The sequence below is a fragment of the Grampus griseus genome (assembly GCF_964374135.1).
Source record: "Grampus griseus genome assembly, chromosome: 18".
Lineage (NCBI taxonomy): Eukaryota > Metazoa > Chordata > Mammalia > Artiodactyla > Delphinidae > Grampus > Grampus griseus.
Genome location: NC_139012.1, coordinates 73491013 through 73514560, shown reverse-complemented (window position 1 = coordinate 73514560; position 23548 = coordinate 73491013). Strand labels below are relative to the sequence as shown.

Sequence of the window (23548 nt, the reverse complement as noted above, 5' to 3'; positions counted from 1 at the left end):
CCTCCCAGGCCCTAGTCCAGTGAGTGTAAAACTCAGGACACCACAGAGGAGGGGAGGGTGGGCATGGAGGCCAGCACGCCCACGCCCAGCAGTGTCTGCAAACTGCAAGTCGCCACCAGGATTTTTTGCGATGCGATAGAAAAGAGTAAAAATCATCAGAGTGCAGCGCAAGTACGAGAATGAGTCCTGTTTGGTGGGAAGGTTCATTTAAGTCTGTATGTAAATACGTACTTCCCTGTGTGCACCTGAGCAGCGCTTCCGTTATTTCCTCTTGTAGACTGCAGCCAAAGGAGCTGACAGCCGCCACCCTCGGGAGAACCGGGGTGTGGGCCCCAGCAGCCCTACCCCAGGCCGAAGGGAGCCTCCCCAAGGGGCTTCCAGAACCCTGTGCAGATCGGGCTCTGGAACCTAAGTGCCTGTGTCCTTCCGAAGGAGGAACGAAACGATCTCACCAGGGGGAAGCACGGGCGGCTGTGACACGCAATCGCTGAGACCAGGGCCATCCTCAAAGCCAACCTGAGATGCTGTGTTACTAAAGAACCTTCTGAATCAGAAACAGGGCGATGTACGGCCTACTAGGATATCTTGGTGGTACTGATACTAGAAAATGAGAAACTCTCCCCGGGCAAATCAGGCAAAATTCTCAACAACAGGACAGGTCAAGCCGGTGAAATGGTACACCAGCCACCAGCACCTGAGAAGTTGTCTCCTTACCCCATCTGTGAAGGAGCCTAGCAGCCAACCCAGGAAAAACTTATCCCAATACCCTAATTTCAACAAGACCCGATTACTCCAAAAGCAGAAACATCACAGTCACTCATTCATAGGGTGATGTGTATCAAAGTACAAAATGTGGTACATGTTTGTAGCCAAAACCCTCCAAAATAAACCCCAAATCGAGATGCCAGGACAGAATTACAATAGAAAATCAAAATAATTTATTGTTCTTTCCACTTGCCAAAATGTTACTACTTAGCTCAAAGACACCCCGCCTTTAAACTATACTGCTGTTTCACTAATTATAAAAGTAATCCATACAACGAATATTTGCTGAGCACTAATTCAGGTGCTACACACCTAGCAGTGAACAAAACAGAGCCTGATTTTCAGTGTTTTCTTTCTGTACAAATACATGTATCTCATTAAGAGAACACTGATTATGGAAAATTGTGTCCAGATTTTTTTCACTTTTAATAGTAAAGTTTTTCCCTTAAGATCAAATGTTCCTTGAAAACATCACTTTTATTGGCTACGTGGTATTCCACCGTGGATGGTGTCATAATTTACCAAAGGACATTTCTAAATGCTGACCACAGGATAAAAACACAAATGAGAGAGAGAGACACAGTCAAACACAGCATGTTAGATCCAGATTTAGGACCTTAAGGGGGTAAAAGAGGGAAGATACAACCTTACCGATCACGGACCCCGGGCAGTGGACATGTACACGGTCACGGCTTCCCCGTGCGCCACGTTAAGGCCTAACTTGTGAATCTCCCTTTTTTATAAGCCCCACTCCCTCTTTGATCCAAGAGAACATTGTCTGCACAGAACAATACGTTTTCATTTCAATTTCCCTTCTTCTCAGGAAAGGAAATGTTTGCACTTCAAAGGGTTTCTTTGAAGAGCAGCCTCCGGTGCTGGCCCGTCCAGGTTAGGAGTTCCGTGGCCCCAGCGGGTGTGCAGAGTCTGGGCGGCTGCCCACCGCAGTCCCTCTCCAGGCCACCTCCTTCAAGGAGAGGGTCTAGTGCGAGAGAAGAGAAAACAAACATGGAAAAATACTTGGGGCTTTTGATCATGGCTTTCAGAGGCCCTGTTCACACACAGTGTAGGTTTCACAGCTCAGGGAAACTGAGGTACGAACCATGGGGAGCCGGGTTCTAAGAACGAAACCCTTCCAGAAACCAGCCCCACCCAGCGAGGGCCCCTTCCAGAGCCGGGGAAAGAGCGGAGTCTCGGGGGTACTGCTGGTGATGACAAAGGGGACGGCTTTGATAAACGAAACACAGAAAGAAGCAAGAGCCACACCTCCCCCAACAGCCTGGAACCTTCCCCCAGGAACTTCTGGGCTAGCACAGAACACAACTCACCATTTAGAATCTCTCCTCTTATCGCTCCCCTGGCCCGCTCGCGGCGGCCGGGAGGCTCAACAACCCTATGAAATAACCGCAAGCTACAGGCCAGGAGGCCAGGACCATTCCTCTCCATCAGGGCCCCTGCCCAGCCCTACCCTCTGCTTCGTCTGGGCGGCCAGGGCTACACAGCAGGCAAGCGAGGGCCTGCCACGTTTCTTTTCAAGGCTTGAACAAGTTCTGGGGATTTAATAATCATCTCCACCCTTCCCCACCCCGAGGGGGTTACGTTTGCCTGCTCAGGTGGGCCGACGGCCAGGTGGTGGGCAGGGGCTTGAAAGGCATCCGCTCCAGACAGGGCGCCTGCTGCTCCGGCAGCCCGAGGCCTTGCTCCGGGCCCCCGCCCTGTGTGTTCAGGCTGCGGGTCTGCGGGACCACGTCACCCTGAGCTGAAGTCTTCCGACCAAGCGCCTTCCTGCGAGCCCTCTACCCTGGCCGGGCGCTCAGCCGCTCTGCCGAACTATGGGTGCTGTTTATTTTCCTTTATTTTACTTTTCTGTAGTTTCCAAATTCTTCACAATACACATTCTAACTTTTAGGGACATTTTTTTTCTTAAAGAGGCTTATAAGGTAGAAAATTAGACCACAGTTCCATTGAAGGAGCCTCTCCTGAAAACAAACGAAAAAACCCAAGAAAACGAAAAACAAAAAACCAGCTACCTACATGCATATGTAAAGGACATTATTTGGACAACTGGAAGTTGAATATGGACTGTGGACTTGATGATGTCACAAATGTTAAATTTCCTGATTTTGATGTCGCACGGTGGTCACGTAGGAGAATGAATGTCCTCATTCTTAGGAAACACACAAGCATGCCGGGGTAAATGAAAGGACATGCTGTCTTCCACTTACGCTCAGATGCTTCAGGAGAAAAGGCATCCGTGTGTGTAGACAGATTAACTGATTGACAGATAAACAGAAAGAAGGAATGAATGTAGACAACCAGTGAATCTGAGAAAATTGAGGCGCTCCTTGTAACCCCTGCAACTTCTCTTTAAGTTTGAAATGCTATCCACAAAAAGTTGAAAGAGCAAAGGAAGAAAGAAGAGAGGCAGGAAGGGACGGGCACGAGTTTCCCCACTCCACCTGCCAGCACCCACGGCCTCCCCATGGGGCCACGGCCACGGGGGCCCTGCCAGCACACAGTCTCTCCAGCGTAGACAGTGCCTGCTGCTACCCTGGCTCGGACAGCCCCCAGCCCCGGCTTCCTGAGGGCGTCAGGGAAGCACCTTCCAAGAAAGAAGACCCCTTCCCACCTCCCGACACTACAGAAGTCAGCAAAGTGAAGATCCTGGGAGAACGGCTACCGCCACTGGCCTTGAGAAGGAGGGAGAACCGAGAAGGGAGCCACTTATCCCTACAAACCAGACGACCCCCTGCAAAGGGCCCTCCCCCCAGCGGCGGAGGAGGGGGAGCAGAGACGACCGATGGAGATCAGTGAGGCTGGGCTCCCATGGCCCGGGCAGGAAGCCCCTCGTCCAGCCAGCTCCGGCAATGCCAATGTCAGACTACTGACCCAGGAGGAACGCAGCCCAGCCTCTGTCACACTTCGGCACAGCTGTGTCAAGGACCCCAGGGCTCAGAGAGGAAAGATCTGCGCTCAGAGGAACCGGGGCAGCTAGAGAGAAACAGCAGGCTGCCGCCCAGTGGTGGCACAGCCGGCTCCCGCGCCTCCAGGACTTACTTGGAACCAAGAGGCGCGTGGCAGCCCGGCATCTCCAGGTCCGTGTGCTAACCTCAGGGCCCGGCGTGGCCCCGCGCACACGCGTGCCAGACCACGGTTCCCAGAGCGAGCGGCCGGAGCCCCAGGCACAGGCTGATGCCCACAGCCCAAAGCACGTGGGTGTTAGGGCCCTGGAGCCAGGCCCCAGGTGCAAATCCTAGCTCTGCCACTTAAGACCCACCCCTGTGCCCATCGGCAACTTGTGTCACTTCTCAGGGCCTCCATCACCCCATCAGCCAAACAGCAGGACCAACCTCAGGGGGCGGCTGTGAGGATTTAATGACAACAAAGAAAGTGCGGAGCGAGCCCCACGGTGAGCACTAACAAGGGCTTGGAGTCTGGATCTTACTCAGCCCCAGGGCCTCTCCCTTCCTTCCTATTTGGTGTAAGAGACTTTGGTTAATGGTACTTGGTAGGCAGATAAGAAGATACAGAGGAAGAGAGCATTTCCAAGCCGACCTTAAAAGGTCACCCCCAGCATCTTCATGGGCAGGAAGACGACGGTGACAACAGTGTGATGAGACGCCGGTAAGACGTTTGCTCCCTTCCCCTCGCCGCTGCCCCGTGATGGAGCCCCCATCCCACGCCAATGCACTGGGGCATCTACCTCAGCCCTCAAAGGAAGGGATGAAAAAAGGTGGGAAAGACTTGGCCCCAGTTTTTAAACCCAAAGCGCTCGGGGGTAATTTGGACCAAATGTCTGGGGTCAGGATGGACGAGGGCAGACACCCCCAAAACACACAGACGCACACACTCACACGCACGTGCACACAGACACAGGCAGGCCACCCCTGAGGATGGGACCGTGAGCTCTGCTTCCCAGAGGCGTGAGGAGGGGACAAACCCAAGGCTGTGGACCTGAGACCTGCGGGGACTGGCCTCCCCAACACCCCGGTGCCACGCCACCCACTGCAAGGCAGACACAACTCCAAGGAGAAGGGACGACCTTTTGACACCTTGGCAAAATGGGAGGGCAAATAAAGTTGTTACAGATTTTCTTCTCCACGCCAAAATCAAAGAACTGTGCTTTGTTTCCAGTAAAACAGCTAACGTTTATACGAAGCACCTGGTATGCGCCAGAAGCTGTGTTAAGTGCGGAACCTGGACGATTGCCTCATTTAAATCCTCTCAATCCTGTAAGGTAGGCACTAGAAGCCAATTATTATGCAGGCAATATGGAAAAGGATTCAAACGTGGCTCCAAGAAATATCTTAGAAAAGGCACTGATCCTGTAAGCGGAGCCCACTCCGGGGCGGGGGGAGGCCCACGGCACCTCCTTCGTCCCCGCAGTGCGTGGCCCGTCAGGGAGAGCAGGGGGCCGCCCGGAGTCGGCACGGCGAGCGGGTCTCCGCGATGCGGGGCTCCCTGTGCGCCCAGCACGTGCGGAGAATCAGGACCCACTCCTACGCACGTGGCAAAGTACCTGGCTGTTCTCACAGGCAAGAACCTTATCTACATGGGTCTTCTGAAGAAAGCACTACGGCAGGAAGACAGAGTGTTTCAGAAACAACTGCCTCCAGAGGGGAAAGGTGACTCAGGAAGAAGGGAGACGGTGTGGAAACACACGCTGTCCTACCGGACGAAGGACATTCTTTCTCCCTCCTCAGTATAAATCCGCCTCTTGGTAGCCCCTGAAGGCTGAACGGAGCTTGATTTCTGGTTGCCTTTATCAGAAGAGAAGGCTGGCAATGGAAAGAACCTATTTTCTGAAAGAATCTAAATGGACTGACCTTTATTCTTTCAAAGAATATTCTGCACTTCATGTTTACTGGCTTCATCATTATGAGGCTGAGAGGGCGGGCCTCCCCAAGCTACAGGCAGGGCAAGAGCACGTCTGCAGGGTTCCGACAGCCCAAAGGACATACTGGAGGCTGCACAGAGACGGCCGCAAACCTGCACCGAAGACGCCTCGGATGGCGCCCTTCCCGGCACTGGACCACCCGCCCCGGCTCCTAGAAGCGGCGTCTGCATTTCAGGGCGATGACCTCAGGCTGCACTGAAGCTGGCCTCTAACTCCACACAGCTCTACCCTCAGCTGACGTGGTCTGTCCACCAAATCTACCACCTGGAGGTCCCCAGTGCTAATGACAACAACCAGAGGAAAAGCCAAATGGAAGACTCGGGTGTGGCATGACGAGGGAACCCCGTGCCAGAACCTATCCCGACGTGCAGAGATGTCTCTCCTGCAGCCTGTGTCCCCGGGTGAGCGAATCCTGACCGATGGGTGAAGCAAACAGCTTCAGCCGCTGCTCTGCCGAGGCCAAAGGTCTGAAGGAACGTCTTCGGAGCCCAATGAAGACAGCAGTCCACCAAGTCCTCTTACCAACGTGCTGCCCGTCCTTCTAGCAGATTCACAGGTGGCAAATGCACTAACCCCCCCCCATGATAAACCGGGGCTTGCTTTGAACAAGTGCAGGGGTAGTTGCTGTCAAAGCGGCTTTGCAGTTGGGGGTGGGGACATGATTACAGAGAAAGAGAAGCCACTGAAGTTCCCACAGGGCCCACAACCTGCCACCAAAGCTGCTACTCTTCTCTTGACTGGAACAGACCTAAAACCTTGGGCAGATACAACCTTGGCCTGGGGTCCAACGCCAGGGGCCTCCGGCCCAAGAAACCCCCGGCAGGCAGGCCTCCTGAAGGTCAGGAATGAAAAAGTAGGCGCGCCCCAGGGCTGCAGACCCCAAGCGGGCCACGGGACAAACCCACGGCCAAGATGCCCACTGGAGGGCGCAGGGGAGATCAGGGAGGCCGCAGGCTTGCCGGGCGGAGGGGAAGGAGGCCCCACGCTGCGGCGGCACGTGGGCGCAACAAGGCAGCTCCGGCTCAGCCCCGGCCCGTGAGGATGGAAATGTCTGGAAAAAGCCGGTTGTGACTTTCACCGAGTCCTTCCCGACACGATCTCCTCAGCCTTCCCCACCTCACTAGCACAGTGGCTCCGCTCTACGTGGAACCTCATCCGGCCTTTCGCACCTCACATGGAATCTTCCTTTAAAATCCACAGACAGAGCAAGGACACCAGCCTGCAGACTGAGCAGAACTCAACCAGCTCACATTCCTACCGTGTCCAAGCTGCCACCATCTCTCTCTCTCACAGAAACGACATATGGACACACTCTCTCGTGCAGAAATAAGCTGGGCTTGGGGTTTTTTCCAGACCTAAGTTACCAGTCTCTGCTCTGGCCTCCCCCCTTCTGCGCCTGCCCGTCCCCCATCTCTTCTCCACCCAGGAGCTGAAGTGGCCCTTCCACTCCCTGACAGCCACCCAGCACTCCCCGCTTCTCTGAGAAAAACAGCCTGCCAGCAACAGGAGCAGACAGGGGTGAGGGCCCCAGGCTGGAGAAGAGCACCAGGGCCCGCCCGTCCGCAGGTCCCACCTGGAGTGAGGACCCGGCCCCAGGTGGAAGGATGGCCATCTCAGAAGATGCCTGTGGCCTAGACACCTCCAGGGTCAGAGGAAAATGTTTCTCCCCATAACAAGGACACACCCATTCCTGTTTCAAATTCCTCTCTGGGATTAATAAACCAATACCTTCAAATACATAATTAATAATGTAAGGGAATAATTTAATAAGACATAATGCTGGGCCCTCCAACGTAATTACATATTTTTACTGGCCTGAGTAGACAAGAAACGACAGACTAGAACACTCAGTAAACATGTGTTTAAGCCCATCAAAGAATGGAAGCCCCAACCCAATACAATTAACGTGTGTCCTAAAATGCAAGCTCCTCGAGGTCAGCAATCTCGTCTTTCAAGCCTTTCTTCCTTTAAAGCAAATAATTATATGCATAAGAGCACCCATGTGGTTCAATCCAGATTTAAACAACTGAGTACATTTCTGATCTCTATTAATTCTCGTCCTGTTTCTTTAGTCAAAACCCCTTTGGCACTCTTTAAATTTTACCTGTAATAATTAAACATGAACTTAATATGCTAAACCTTTAAAAACTATTTTAATCCATTGTTGATTTTGTCCCCTAAGTTTCTATTCTGACTGTGACTTAAACAAGACTTTTTTGTTTTAATCACAGAAGGGTGTGTGCATATAAAAATAATAATTTCCACTGAGATCAACTAAAAATATCAGGGGATATTTTTGTAGGTATCACGGTTTCCCATTATCGGAACCAAACCTAAGTGGCAACAAACGTTAAGATGAATCCCGAGTAAATTATAATTCAAATGAAACACAATTAGGAAATTCAGCCAGAGGCCAAAACACAGTCCTGGTCACAGTTTTAAGAGCTCATTTAGGGAAATACACCTGGGATTGAAACCCTCACCCCCTCCTCTGTTTACAAATCCGGAGTAAAACCTACTCCAGGTTACTTCTACACGTGAGAGCCTGAGGGCGGGTACTGGGCAGTGTTCCGTTTCTTCCGGAAGGCACCTGTCTGGCTGTCCTAATCATACAAGTCAAGCACCACTCGTCTCGGGTTCTCACAGCCACTGAAAAGGGGAAGGTAGTACTACAGCGCCCTGCTGCCGTGTACACACTGGTCTTAGAATGACTGCGGGACCCGCCTGGCCCGGGAAGTTTCCTACTACGTAGAAAGGAACACACTGAGAATAGGTTGTCTCGGTGAAGCCGGAAGAACTGCCTCCTGCTCGAAACCATCTGGAAGCGTTGAGCACCGGCCTCTACGGGCCAGATTGGGTCACAAGGAAGCCCCCGGCGGGGGGGACTTCCCCGAAACAACTCCGGGGACCCGGAAGAGAGGTGGAGGCGGGCCAGGGAGTGTGCAGGGTTCCAGAGAGGAAGAAACGCGGGCGCCGCGGCCAGCTTGCGGGTGCGCGACGCCGTCCTCGGCCGGCCACCTGCCGCGGGACCACCCTCAGCCGCCCGGCGGGCTCCCCACCCGCGGCCGATAACACGTCGTGGACCTCGCGGCGGGGCGGCGTGCTCCGCTCCGCGCCATGTAAGGGAAGGTCTCGGGACGCCTGCCGGGCCCAGTGCCCGCTCCCCGTCCCCACGCCCCCGCGACCACCCGCGCGTCCCGGCGCCCGGTGCCCCGCAGGGAGCGCTGGGCCAGCACCCCGGAGGCGCCAGGTCGCCCACGCTTCCTCACGGGGTGTTGCATCATGCACCACGCCGCGCCTTCAGCGAACCAAAATGGACTCCGTGGCGGAGACAGCCTCATGGGCACCGGCCGCGTACACCCCCGTCCGCCCTGCCCGCGCCCACCCGGAGGATGCCAGGGCTCCCCGCGCGGGCTCCGCGCCCCTTCCCGCGCCGCCGGAGTCAGCCCCCCAAGGTGACCCGGACCCGGGCAGCTGCCCCGGCGCCGGCGGAGGACGGGGACTCACCGGGCCGGCGGGTGGCGGGATGCAGGCAAGACCGCGGCTGGACTGACGGACGATCGACCAAGGCTCGGCGGGACTGACGGACGCTCGGGCGGAGGCGCGGCGCGCGGGGAGCCGGAGCGGGAGACTCGGGTAACGGACGCCGGGTGGCCGCGCGCCCCGCCGGCAGCTGACCTGCCGCTCACACCTGCCGGCGCTGAGTGAATGGAGCGTTGAGGGCGGGAGGGATCGGGAGCCGGTTTCATCAGCCGCGCCCCGCTCCCTGCGCCCGCCCCCAGCGCCCCGCCGTCCGGCCCGCTCGCTAGCGTCACCGCCTGGCACCAATGGCAGCGCGGCGCGGCGGCGGCTCCGGGAGCGGGCGGCGGCGGGGGCGGGGCGGGGGGCGGGGCGCGGCGTCTCCGCGCGCCCCGCGCCCTAACCTGGGATTCCCCCGCGGGTGGGCGGCGCCTGCCGGCGCGCTGGTGGTCGCCCCGCCTGCGTGCGGCCATCCTTCGGGCAGTGGGAGCCAGCCTGCGTTCTCGGGTCCCCGCAGCCCCCCGCGCGGGCCCGACTGGCGCGGCCGCCGGACTGTCCACCCGACCGCGGGCCCCGGCGAGCGGACCCCGCGCTCGCGGCCAGTTTGCCTCCCCCAAAATGAGAAGATTGGGGAGGCACTTCAAGGTTGGTTTTTTTTTAATTATGATAAATTTTCATTTCTTTGTCATTGGAATATTTTATTGCTGTTCCCTTACTGTCAACAAATAATGTATCCTCGCCCCTTGTCCGGAAGGGCCGGAAGCCTGAATCTGCCTGTGCCCCTGGCGGTAGGACGAGCACCTGGCCGGCGGGCCTGTCTCCGCGGCTACTTCCGGAGCTACTCTCCCCGAGATGGCAGAAACTAGACCCGGGTCCCACCGCGCTCACCTCACAGGCTCCCTCTTGGCGCCCCAAACCAAGCAGAAGCCACAGTCTATAGAGATCCAGTAACCTGTGACATGAGAGAGGTAAGTAGGTCGTAGATTAACCCCGCCAGCCTCCTAACTTTGCAGGAAAACAGGAAAAACGATAGTACGGTATCCACGGCCTTTGAGTCCTTTCCACGCTTCCTACCCAACCCCCCTCCCCCCGCAATGTCCTTGGTCAGTGATGGGGCCTCATTATCAGCCACAGGGTGTGATACTCTTGGAATTACACTAGCAATTTATAAAGCATATAACTGCAGGGTGCTACTAGCTTCAGAAGCGTTTTCGTGAACACATAGCAATGGGCTAGTATTTGCAAGGCACTTTGGAGTGTTTGGGTATCATAATCAGTGACTACATACACGTTGTTTTAAAGCAGAAAATTTCAGTTTCAACTGTTCATTGGTGAAAGGATGCTCTCAAGTTGCGTTAAGGAGGTCTCCTGTGCTGGGGCTCTTCCTGAATCCCACACAGCCTCCTTAACCCGCTGACGCTGCCATCATAGGATTTCACAGAGGGAAGCCTGGTGTGATTCAAGGACCACCCGCTTTGCCTTTGCACTCGATCTGGATTTGAATCTGAATTCTACTCTTTCATTCCTTTATGGTTTTCCACAAGCTATTTCACTTCTGTTTGGAGCTTATAAACCTTTTATTCTTAGCAGAATATCCCTTAGTACTTGAAATATGATTGTGGGATTTTTTTTTTTTTTTTACTCTTGGCAGGAAAATAGAATTTAATAGATTGTAGAGATGCTCTGCTCGGGCAACAAGCAGACAGATCATAGAGTTAGTATCTGTAAATTCTGAGAGCAAGTGTTCCAGGCCCTGATGGGTGTATGGATGGAACTCAACCAAAACAGTTGTCAGCACTGTGCCCCGTTTAGCAGCCTCGCCCAGCAGACTTCGTCTTCAGTAAAACTGTAGGAGACCCTCCATGACAAGGCCCGTAAGCAAGCAAGTTGCTGGCAGAAAAGATTCAGTGCGAACCAGGGGAAGAATAATGATGCTCAAAGCCTCAGCAAAAAGTGAGGGGAAAATGTCGAAAAAACTGGCTGAATTTATAAATAAAGCGAAATCAGGCAGGTTAGGATCACACACAGGTCCAGAGGGATCATGAGTGACAGGCCACCCTGATCATACTCAAAGAACAGCGGATCCAAGATTCCAAAGACTGTTAAGGAAAGGAAATGCTAGAATTTAAGCCCTAGGAGCACCATCCAGGGTGAAGGTGGACAGACCAAGTCCCGGGCCAGCACCGTTAGGCAGGATGGGGTCCAGAAAACGTAGAGAATCAGAGTCAGACAGATGTGGTTTTGGACTAAACTCTTACCTCCTGCTAGCTGCTGGCCTAGGGGAATTGTGTTTGTCCTCTTTTAACAACATACTTTATGATGCCAACTTCTGGAAAAAGCTAAATTATGAAGACATTAAAAAGATCAGTGGTTGCCAGAGGCTTGTCGGGGGAAGAAGTGGGAGGGATGAATAAGTAGCGCACGGGGATGTTTAGGGCAGTGAAACTACTCTTAACGATACTGTAAGGGGGCTACACGTCATTATACAGTTGTCAAAAACCACAGAATGTCCAACACAGACAGTAAACCTTTATATTAACTACAGAATTTAGCTAATAATAATGTGTCCACATTGGCTCATCAGTCATAGCAAATGCACCACAACAGTTCAAGATGTTAATAATAGGGGAAGGCTTCCCTGATGGCGCAGTGGTTGAGAGTCCGCCTGCCGATGCAGGGGATGCAGGTTCGTGCCCCGGTCCGGGAAGATCCCACATGTTGGTTTCCCTCCCCCTCATCCCGTACTGGAGGACTCCTCTGGACACAGATCAGATGCCAGTGGCAACGCTTCTGGATGGCTTTCATTTTAATAACAGGTGGCCATCCCCACTGCAAGCACTCTGGGACCCCAGGTCCGAAACCATCCTCTAGAGAAACATGGTATGCGTGCATCAGTCCAGAGCCTAAGGATACATCATCAGAAGTGGTGTATTATTTCTTTTCTTTTTTTTTTTGCGGTACACGGTCCTCTCGCTGTTGTGGCCTCTCCGGTTGCAGAGCACAGGCTCCGGATGCGCAGGCTCAGCGGCCATGGCTCACGGGCCCAGCCGCTCCGCGGCATGTGGGATCTTCCCGGACCGGGGCACGAACCTGCGTGCCCTGCATCGGCAGGCGGACTCTCAACCACTGCGCCACCAGGGAAGCCCTAATTAATTGTTTAATTGTCTGTTTTCCCCCAACTAGGCTGAAACTCCATAAAGGCAAAGCCCTTTTCTACCTGTGCACTGCTGTGTGCTAAGCAGAGTGCCTGCACAGAAGAGGCATTGACACATTAGTTAAATGATGAATAACCAGAGGGGATTCCAGATGAGAAGCAGAGATTCTACATGAAGCAGTGATGGGAAGGATAAAGCCCCACTATCTTTTCTCAGCTCCTCCCCAACTGGCTACAGATTGGAAATCTTATTACCCTCAAAGACAGCTCCCCGTTTCATTGTCTCCTATCCTCCTCATTTCTCAGAGACAGATGCTATGAGATCATTGCAGTCTTTTGGAGATCCAGGTCCCCAATCCCATAATATAAGGCTCTATTCAGGAGAGGAGAGATATGAATACTTCCAAGGAAGTACTCTTGGGCACATCATTTTAGTTAATTATCATCATCTCATCAAACCATCACCTTATTGAATACTCCCAAAGATAAATCTTTGTGTTCTTATTAACCATTTCCCTAAAATAGTAGGAGACCAAGGATAATCTGTCCCTGACTTCTTCCTTGGAGATTCGTGTTTCCACAAGTCACAGCCAACCATAGTTTTAAATGGTCAAAAACAGAAACAATGACTTCTCTGTGTTAAGAATCACTCAATTGCAGGTAATCCATACCTGATTCAAACAACTCTAGGAAATCTTTTAAATTTATTGTTACATAACTGCGAAGTTTAGGATTTGCCAGGTGTACGTATGTCTGGAGCTAGGTTTTCAAAATATATCTCAGTCTCTCTATCTCGCAGTTTTCATGATGGCTGTATTCTTTGCCAAATCTCTCCATTGGTAAAAGCAGTGGTTTTTGAAGTGCGGCGAAGAAGGAAACCCCTTCCAGCATCCATTTCAATCCTACAAAAGGACCCCAGTAGGCTCTGCTTGGGTCGCATGCCCAAGCTTACATACCTCTCCCTGATTCCTGCAGAGTGGTGTTCTCTTGTGGGCTAGCCTGGGTCACATACCCACCTCTGTGGGGCAGGGGGACAGTGCAGAGAGGAGGTTGATTGGCAGTTCCACTAGTATCACAGAAGTAGAGGAAGAGGTAGTCCCCACAGGGAAGGAATGTGAGGAGACAAGAAAGAAACTGGTGTCCACTCTATTTCCACTCCCCTGCTCGTTCAGATGTCCCCCAGCCCATCCTAGAGGCATCTGGACCACGTGTTTTTCATGTGTTACCACCATCCAGCTGCAGCGACCACTCCAGGCACATCTGCCCTGTCTCTGAGGCACATATGCCCTTGAAATAGTGATTTCATTTCCTTTGGATAAATACCCAGAAGTGAAATTACTGGATCCTATTTTAGCTCTATTTTTGATTTCTTGATGAATCTCCATACCGTTTTCCTTAGTGGCTATACCAATTTACAATCCCACCAACAGTGCACAAGTTTCTTCTCTTTGATAATAGCCATTCTGTGTCATTGCTTGCTCTTCTCTTGTAGACAGCATATAATTGGACTTTTTAAAATTCATTCTCCCAATTTCTACTTCTTAATTGGAATGTTTAATCCATTTACATTTAACATAATTACTAGTAGGTTAGGGCTTTTGTATGTCATTTAAAATTTTCTTTATGTCATGTCTTTTTCCCTTTATTTCTTCATCACTGCCTTCTTTTGTGTTAGATAAAATTTCCTAGCATACCATTTAAATTATCTATTGTTTCTTTACTATATATTTTTGAGATTTTTTTATTGGGTGCCCTGGCAATTAAAATGAAATTGTAACTTAGAACAATCTAGTTTGGATTAATAGCAATTTAAACAGTCTGCTAAACTTTTGCTTCTTTATATTCCATTCCCTCCCTTTTCTTTATACTTTTATTGTCATACAAATTACATCTTTACACACCGTAAGCCCAACAAGATAGTTTTATAATTGTTGCTTTGTACAGTTGTCCTTAAATCCAAAAGAAGAAAAAAAACTACAAATGAAGACACATTTGTACTGTCTTTGTAAAACCCATGTATTGACCTCCTCTGGTGTTCTTCATTGTTCACTTGGATTTTAGTTACCGTCCCATCATTTCAGCCTGGAGGACTCTGTTTAGTATTTCTTGTAGGTCAGGTCTGATAGTGACGAAGCCTCTCATTTTTTCGTCTCCTTCATTTTTGAAGGACTAGATTTCCTAGATGTAGGATCTTAGTTGACAGTGTTTTTCTTTTAGTACTTTGACTATGTCATCCCACTGCCTGCTGGCAACCATGGTTTTGAATGAGAAGTTAGTTGTTAACCTCATTGAGATCCCTTGTGCAGGACGGGTTTGCTTTCCTCTTGCTGCTTTCATCAGTGTCTCCTTTTCTTTGGCTTTTTAGCAATTCGATTATGGTGTATTTGGTATAGATCTCTTTAAAATGATCTACTTGGAGTTCATTGAGCTTCCTTGGTGAGCAGATCGTTTTTCATCACTTAGGAAGTTTTGGGCCATTGTTTCTTCAAATATTCTTTTTTCTCCTTTCTTTTCTTTCTTTCTTGGACTCCCCTTATGTGTAGGCTGGATGGTGTCCCACAGGTTTCTGAGGCTCTGTTTATTATTCTTTATTCTTCTTCTTTTTGTTCTTCAGACTGGATAATCTCAATTAGTCTATTGGTGGTTTTGTCTGCCTGTTCAAATCTTCTGTTGAGCCCCTCTAGTGAAGTTTTCATTACAGTTTTTATACTTTTCGACTCCAGAATTTTCATTTAAAAATAATTTATATCTCTTTATTGACATATTCTATTTTGTGAGATGTCATTCTCATACTTTATTTCTTTCAACATGGTTTCCTACATGATTGATGACTTTAAGTCTTCGTCTAGTAAATCTAACATGTGCCCTTTCTCGTGCACAGTTTCTTTTGTGTGCTTTTTCTCTTGTGAAAAGATATTCTTCCTGGGTTTTTTTTTTTCATGTCTTGTGATTTTTTGCTGAAAGCTGTACATTCTAGATAAATAATGTGCCCACCCTAGAAATAAGATTCTCTCCTTCCCAAGGTTTTTTTGCTGTTGTTCTTGCTGTTTTCTGTTTATTTGTTCAGTGACTTTCCTAGACAAATTTTATAAAGTCTGTATTCTTTGTCATATATAGCCACTGAAGTCTCTGCTACTTTGCTTAGTGTTCAGCGAATGATTGCACTAAGATTTCCTTATGTGTCTTGAACCAATGAGTCTCTCATCCTTTCTCTGGGGCTTCTGTGTGTGTGTTGGGGCATGCTTGCCAAGTTCCCACAGGTAGCTTACAGCTCTGCATTAGCCTACACTTCTTGCTTGTGCAGACCCTCAGGGTCAGCCAGAATTGAGAGCTTAGGGTCTTCTCAGTTGTTTCTTAGGCATAGACACAGCTCTAGGTATGCACACAGCCCTGTGTGTGTGCTTGTGGTCTTCTAGATTCCCAGGAATATATAGAAACTTTTGAAAGCACCCTATGGATATCACGTGTCCAGTGTTTCCTTTTAAGTTTTATTTTCATAGCCTTTTGTTAGCCTCAACTTGTAACACTTCCTTAAGCAACTGCAGTGTTAAACAATTAATGCTGATTGTTTTGACAAATACCCTGTCAGTAGGGCTGTTCTCACCGAGGGAGTTCTAAGTCACATCAAAGAAAGAGATGCCCTGAAAATGGAACTTTTCAGCAGGCTGTCAGACAGGTCAAATATTGACAGTTCTTTGGGAATGGCCCTTTTGGGAGCTCTGCACTCATTCTGCCCCCTCTAGCGGCTGCTAGGCTGCTAGCTCTCAGGCATATTCTCTTTGATCTTCAAGGTTACTGAGAGGGAAAGCATCATCTCTGCAAAGCTTGGCAGTGTCTCTTGATTGATGAATGTTACTAGACTAAAATTAGGACTTCTGTCTATTAAAGACACCACTAGGAAAATGAAAATGGAAACCAAAGAGTGGAAGATGGTATTTGTAATACATATGACTGACAAAGGATTGTCACAAATCTGTAAGAGCAGGTTAGACACAGCTGAATTTTTTTAAAAAATTGTGAACAGAAGGAATTATTTGGAACGCCATCTAAAAAGACAGAGATGCAAAATATAAAACTATACTGAAAATAAGGAAGTAAGAGTAATAAGTCCTAACATATACAAAGAGACGATTTTCAAAGACATGTAACTAGGATATTTTCAGAAATATTGCTAAGATTTAAATTCTAAAATATCAGAATGCAAATGAACTTCAAGTAGGGGAAAAAGTCCACAACTAGAAACAACATAGAGAAACTATAGGACATGAAAGACAAAAGACCTTAAAAGCATCCAAGGAAAACCAGATTACCTATGAAGAAATGGCAATGAGAGTAAAATTTTATTTTTCAGTGACCATGATATCAGAGCCAGTGAATTATTTTCACTGTGCTCAGAGACACTGAAGAGTTACCCACAGTTCTCTACCCACTGACACCATCTTTAAGAACAAAGGTTAAATAAAAACATTTTCTGACTTAATAACTAAGAATGTTTTTCTCTAAAAGACACTCATTGAAGGAAATACTAAAAATATGTGGAAAAAATACCTCAGGTGGAATGTCTGAGGGACAAGAAGAAATGGTGAGCAAAGATATTGCTAAATATAGATACAGATGGTATAAAGTAAATAAAGTAGCGTCTAACTTAGGGGTAGGGATAATAGAGTAGAACTAAAATAGTGAACAACTGGATGTGTGGTCAGATTTGAATGGTGCTTCGTGATTAAGAGATGCTAAATCCAGATTTCTTTGGTTTGAATTCTGACTTTGGTACTAATTATCTGGTGGTACCTATTACCTTGCTTTAGGCAAGTTAATTAACACCTCTGTACGTCTATTTACTTCTCTTAATATGAGGATAGTAATAGTATCACTCATAGGGTTACTGGGATGCTTAAATTAGTTAATATATGTGAACCACTTAGAACAGTGCTTGATACATGGCAAGTGCTTCATAAGTGTGAGCTATGATTATCAATAAAGCATTCTCAGGTCCTTGTGTTGCCAGGTGAAATACAGAATCATGGTGAGAGACTTTATCAAACTTCTTTTGACAGCAGTGATTGAGAAAATAAAAATACTATTAGCAAGTTCGTTTTCATTGACTCATAAACTTTGTACCACACTAACTTAAACTACATAGACTTTTCAAAAATCTATTTATTGATCTACACAATAATTCCAAGAAGTAAAAACCTGACAGGTTGTGGCAGACACTGCTAGCGGCCTTCGTGATGTTCAGCCTGCCTTTCTTACACACAGAACACTGGTTTCCTGTAGAGTGTGAATGTGTCCAGCTAAGACACTGACTCTCCCAGATGTCTTTACAATTATATGGCCGTAGCCCCTAGTTCAGATCATTGAGATTTAAGTGAAAGTCATTGGGTTGGATTTCTGGAAAGGCCATGTCATGCTTTATGCCTTTAAAGCTAATGTGCCTTGAACCAATATGTTTCTATCCTTTCACTCTGTGTGTGTGCTCCTCATGCCTTCAAAGCTCCCGTAAGAAGTTGACAACTCTGCCTTAGCTCTCACTTCTTATTTGTACATAGCCTGAAGGTCAGCCAGAGGTGAAAACTTACAGCCTTCTCAGGTTTTCCTGGGCATGTGCACAACCCTTGGCATGAACACAGCCCTGCACATGCATGTGGCCTTTTAGATTCCCAGGAACGTACAGGAGATTTCAAATGTCCCTTGTGAACTTTTTTCCAAATAATCTATTTACTCAGAGAGAATTCGCTAAAAATTTCTGGGAATTTAAAAGTGGACTTTGACAGATTGTTTCCTAAAATCGGCCAAGAAGAACAATAAAGTGGAATCTTCTATGTCATCAAAATGACAGTAATGATAATAGGGTGGCATTATTCAGAAATATATAGCATGATGGGAAAAGAAGTCCATAAATAGACACAACACACACGCACACACTTTGCGTATGATATAGGCTGCACTTTAAATTAGTAGGGAAAGGATGAATTATTCCATAAATAGGTTGGAATGATTGGCAGTTCATTTAGGAGAATAATAGATCTTTATGTCATTCCTTACATAGGAATAAATTCCAAATGGTTTAAAGATATAGATAGATAGATAAATGTGTTAATAATCTTAACGTGAGGAAGGATTTTTTTTAGGACAAAGGAAAACGAGAAAACAAAGGCAAATCTTGACAAATTTGACTATCGACGAGTTAAATACGTCCTCATAGTGAAAGTCCCCACAAATAAAAGTAAAGGCAAACAACAGGCTGATTGACAGTTCTTATCAAATATGTAACAGAAAAAGAAAAAACTAAATAATGGGATCCTGTTTTTAACCAATTAAATTGGCCAAAGAGAAGAAGCTTTTAGGAGGTTGATCGTATACCATGTTAATGTGGAGGTGAAGATACAGTCATACTCACCTTCACTGTTAGTAAGAGTACAAAGTGGTAGAGCTGTTTTGAGAGAGGCAATTTGACGGGTTCTAACAAAATTTTAAATGTGCGTCACTCAAATACAATATTCTCACCTCTAGGAATCTGTACTGCAGAATATTCACACGCTCCCAAAGGGGTGTTTGCGTGAGGCTGTTCACTGCCCTACTGTCTGTGGCAGGACCAGGAACCTGAATGCCCTTCACTCCTCTGTGTGGGGGGTGGGGGGTGGGTGTGTGTGTATATGTGTGTGGGGTGTGTGTGTGTATGGGTGTGGGTATGTGTATATGTGTGTGGGGTGTGTGTATGTGTGTGTGTGGATGTGTGTATGTGTGTGTGGGGGGTGTATGTGTGTGTCGACGGTGTGTGTGTGTGTGTGTGTGTGTGTGTGTGTGTGTGTGTGTCAAAAGAGGGAAGGGGGTTACAGAGAGAAAAAGTCTACAGTAAAGATTCAAATTACTTCACAATTATTTTGGATGGTGAACTTCTTTCTTTAACTGTTTTTGGTGACCCAGAGTGATGACAGGACAGCTTGGCTTTGTGGGTAAATATACCACAAGCGGGACTTTAATGTTTCATCACATATGCTTCTGTATTGTTTACATTTTTCAAGTGATTTTTTAAAATAACAGAAAAGAAAAAGAAAAAAGCAAACTACAGAGCTCTGTACTATGCTCCAGTTAGGGTTGAGGAACTCCACAGAAATAGCTGTGTGTTTGTTTATATGTCACGGACGTCTGATACAGGTGCACACCCAACTGTTAACAGCTGAGTGAAGGGGAGGCAGGGAGAGGGCGGATGGGGGCCTTTTACGTTCAGTACGCTTCCGTTCTGTTTGATGTTTTTACAAGTTTGTTTTCTGCTCTTGAAATTTTTAAAAAATGAACAAATAAATAAAACATGTCAATAAAGGGAAGGGGAAAGAAAGCCAGTTGCTTTCCAGCAGAAGGAAAGAAGGAAGGAAGGAAGAGGTGGTGTTTTCAAGACTGGGGAAGCGCAAGGAGACAGGAGTGACTCAGAGGCGAGAGAGGACGTGGGTCAGCCATGCTGTGACGTCCCGGGGGGTGCGGGGAGGGGGCGCGCCACATGCATGGTGTACACCTCCCTGCAGTGGGGGAGAGACGCAGGGGACCGGGAGGGAGAAGAAACAGAGATTTTGAGCTTGGCCGTCTGTGTGAAGGGAGACAAAAGGAGGGGTCCAGCCAGAAGAGCAGGGACCAGAGCGCATCCTGAATAAATACCAGAGGGAACGGCCGTGTTCTCATTTTTAGACGTGTGCTCCTCAGCTTTACCAGCAATTGTATTTCTGTGCAAACCAAAACCGTTTTCTTCAGTTAATGTCCTTTAAACCATGGCCACAGGCTGCCTGCGCCTTACTAAGGTGATTCATAATGAAGGACCCTTCAAAGCAATTGGCTGTCTTATCTCTATCATCTTGTATTTCTGCAGCAGGACTTGGGAATTAGCTTTCACCATAGAAGGGAGTGAATAGTATTAGAGAAGAGAAAAATGTATCTGTGACAAATGCACGTGGGATAATAATACGATTTTAATTGAAGGAAGACTGGCCTGAGAAAATGCACAGGAAGCGTGCTGTTTGTGTAAAGTGTCCCTAAAACCCGGGCAAAAGCTCTAGTCTTTGTGGCTGTGATGCATAAAGAAATCTTCAGGGTGCAGGCTGAGTTAAAACCAGCTAAACTGGGATGAATTTGTGTTGTGGGAGAGAAACATAATATACAAGGGACTTAAGAACCACCAAAGCTCTTGCTGAAGGAGACACCTATGGTATCTCTTGTTGTGTTCTGCTGCTTATTCCCTTTGAGCAAGAATAAAATTACTGTATTTTTTGCTCTTCAAAAATCTTCTCTGGGCTTCCCTGGTGGCGCAGTGGTTGAGAGTCCGCCTGCCGATGCAGGGGACGCGGGTTCATGCCCCGGTCCGGGAAGATCCCGCATGCCGCGGAGCGGCTGGGCCCGTGAGCCATGGCCGCTGAGCCTGCGCGTCCGGAGCCTGTGCTCCGCAACGGGAGAGGCCACAACGGTGAGAGGCCCGCGTACCGCAAAAAAAAAAAGAAAAAAGAAAAAGTCTTCTCTGCTTGCCGTTTCTCTGGTGCGATTGGCCAGCATATTCTGATCCACGGAAAGAGGAAGGCAGTGGGGCCACCCCTTCCCCTCCCACTGCACAGGGGAAGGGCTATTGAAAGCGTGCAACGCGAGGCTGTAAGACTCGCTAAGCTACATATATCAGTAGTTTCTGGAAAGTGTGTGTGTGATGGTAGCTTCTCATGTAGCTGGCTTTTTTCCAAAGCCATGCACCTCGGGGGGTCATTCTGTTCTCAAAGCGTGTCATGTGTCCAACCGCAAACAGGGCTAACTTGATTCTCAAAGACAAGTGGACAATTTGAGGTTTTCAAATAGGGAAAGCTAAAAAATAAAACCCATGAGAAGTAGTCTGTGAGATGCCATTAAATAGACCTGGATGCTAGTGGCCACCAAGCGCCAAGTATTTGAGAGGCGGTCCTATAACCACCCAGTATAATGGTCTGGATAAGAATGAGATCGTATTGCCGGAAATTTCAGGGTCGTAGCAGATCATCTTGCCTCTTAAAAGGTGAACTTTCGTGAAGAATTTTGCCTGTAACGGATGGCACGGAGCTGAGAACTGTCCTACCGAAGGGTCATCACAGTTCACTCTGGGGTTTTGACACGTCTTCTGTCTCTCGAGGCTGCGGGAATTGCTGACGTCCAGTCCAGCTTCCAAGCACTGAACTCCCAGGACAAACTTGATCTTGTTCGTGAACCGAGGGTGGCAAATTAACACAACATAATTTTATTCAGCAGAGTTGCAGGAGTTAAAACAAGCAGAACTGGCAAAGATTCAGATGAAGAAGCGTTCCTGTGTTCGCTGGTAGGTGTGTGAGTTGCTACGGCTCGTTTTGGCAAGCAGTCTGGCAATGCTCATGCCTCGATTAACTCATCTCTCCCCAGCAGTGAAGAAGCAAGGCTCCAACGGGGGCAGAGGCAGAAAGCAATTTTCTCTCCTCTCCTTTATGGTTTCTTCCTTGTTCCCAGCTAAAGTCTCCAGCAGCTTACATAACCTTTTCTGTTGCTTTTAGATTTTTAAAAAAAGCCTCTGGTCACTTCTGTTCACAACATTGAAAGTGTCCAGCCCCGTGTAAAAGTCAGAACTGTGGATTTTACGTCAATCTTTTCCCTGGGCCTGGCCTGGTGGCGGCTTCTCAGCTGCTTCCCTCCATGGCTCCACGCCTGCAACCTGGCCCAGGTTTCTGACCCCGCCAGGCTTGGAGGCCGGGAAGGACAGGAAAGGGCTAGGATTCATGAACATTGAGCTCACGGCCAACAGCACTGTAACTCATGCCTGAACAGAGCTTCTCTGATACATGTGACATGTGGCACACGCAGTCATCCTGTGCTTAGGATACTAGACAGCACTTCATGCTGTGCTTGGGGGCGATTTTAAACAGCAAAATCATCAACAAAAGCACAAAAATATGAAAAGTGTGTCACTGAGTAGACAGTGAAGAGGACAGTGTTTACGATATGAGAGCTGGTGCTCCACCGAGTATCACCTCGGCCATCCTCAGCTGTGAAGGTGCATGTCAGTGACAAGTATTTTGCCACTCTGCTCTTGACTGTGAGTAACTGCAGAAGCCCCACAAGCACTGATTTTAGGGTTACAAGTAAATGTTAGCAAGTAAGCAAATTTCCAAGTACAGAATCATGAACAGTGATTCTAGTTCCATCGTAAACAAATGCTTCTCAGATCATGCTCTTCCAAAATGTCATCAGTTTCTTACTGGGAATCTGATTTTATAGGAGCATATGCCAGAAATCTACTGCAAATATCATACTGAATGATGAAAAATTAGAAGCATTATTATTAAAGGAGCAAGAAAAGGCTCCCGTCCCATTCATTGTGCTGGAGATCTTTAGTCAGAGTGATAAGAAAAAGAAAAAAGATATGAATACTGGGAAGGAAAGACAAAAATGTCTTTGATTTAGGATGATGCGATTATCCGTCCATAAAATCCAAGAGAATAAATTAAGACCTAGTTAACCAATAAGAGTGCATGAGGGTGGACAGGTATAAAATCACATATGAAAAGTAATAGCTTCCCTATATGCCAACCAAAAGCAATTAGGAAATATAATTGAAAAAACGAATTCCATTCATAACACCAACAAAATCTAGGAATAAACCCAACAAGAGAAATGTAACACTTATGAGGACAAAAAAAATAAGACTTATTAAAGGACAAAAAAGAACCTGAAAAAATGGAGAATTAACCATATTCCAAGTTCAGATAAGTCAACATTTTTTAAATGTCTGTTGTTCCCAAATTAAACTGTAAATTTGTTGCAATGCCAGTCAAAACTCCTTTCCCCAACCCAAATCTTACAGCCCATGTCAAATGTTTTCAAAACTTCATCTGAAATTTTTGAGAGTATGCACCAGACCAGCAAAGCCTACTTTGAAATAGGAGGCCAATGAGGGTATCAAAGTACATTATACGTTATAGTATTTAAAAATGTAACTTAAAGGGAATTAATAAACAGATCAATAGAACATAATATATAGAGTCCGCAAACAGACCTATGTATATATAGGAATTTAGTAAATAACAAAAGTTATACTTTGGACCAGTCAGTAAAAAATTTACTAAATGATGTTGGAAAATAAATGATGCAAAAAGGTCTTTGCAACATACAATAAAAGACAAGGGATGAATAGACAGAATATACAAGTAATTCTTACAAAGCAGTAACGCAAAGTGCAAAAG

The 23548-nt window shown here is 47.8% G+C and overlaps 1 protein-coding gene and 1 long non-coding RNA gene across 2 annotated transcripts in view; one reads left to right on the top strand and one right to left on the bottom strand.

The window, feature by feature from the left end:
- Positions 1-9348, bottom strand: part of SLC7A1 (solute carrier family 7 member 1) — a 64775-nt gene extending 55427 nt beyond the window's left edge. Inside the window, exon 1 of the mRNA XM_082675678.1 lies at positions 9167-9348. The gene's annotated coding sequence lies outside the window, so the exon portion shown is untranslated. The remainder of the gene's footprint in view (positions 1-9166) is intronic.
- A 334-nt stretch (positions 9349-9682) lies between these two features.
- LOC309836077 overlaps positions 9683-23548 on the top strand; it is an 81066-nt gene continuing 67200 nt past the window's right edge. Inside the window, exons 1-2 of the long non-coding RNA XR_014298092.1 lie at positions 9683-9823; positions 9933-10146. This is a non-coding gene — a long non-coding RNA (uncharacterized lncRNA). The remainder of the gene's footprint in view (positions 9824-9932; positions 10147-23548) is intronic.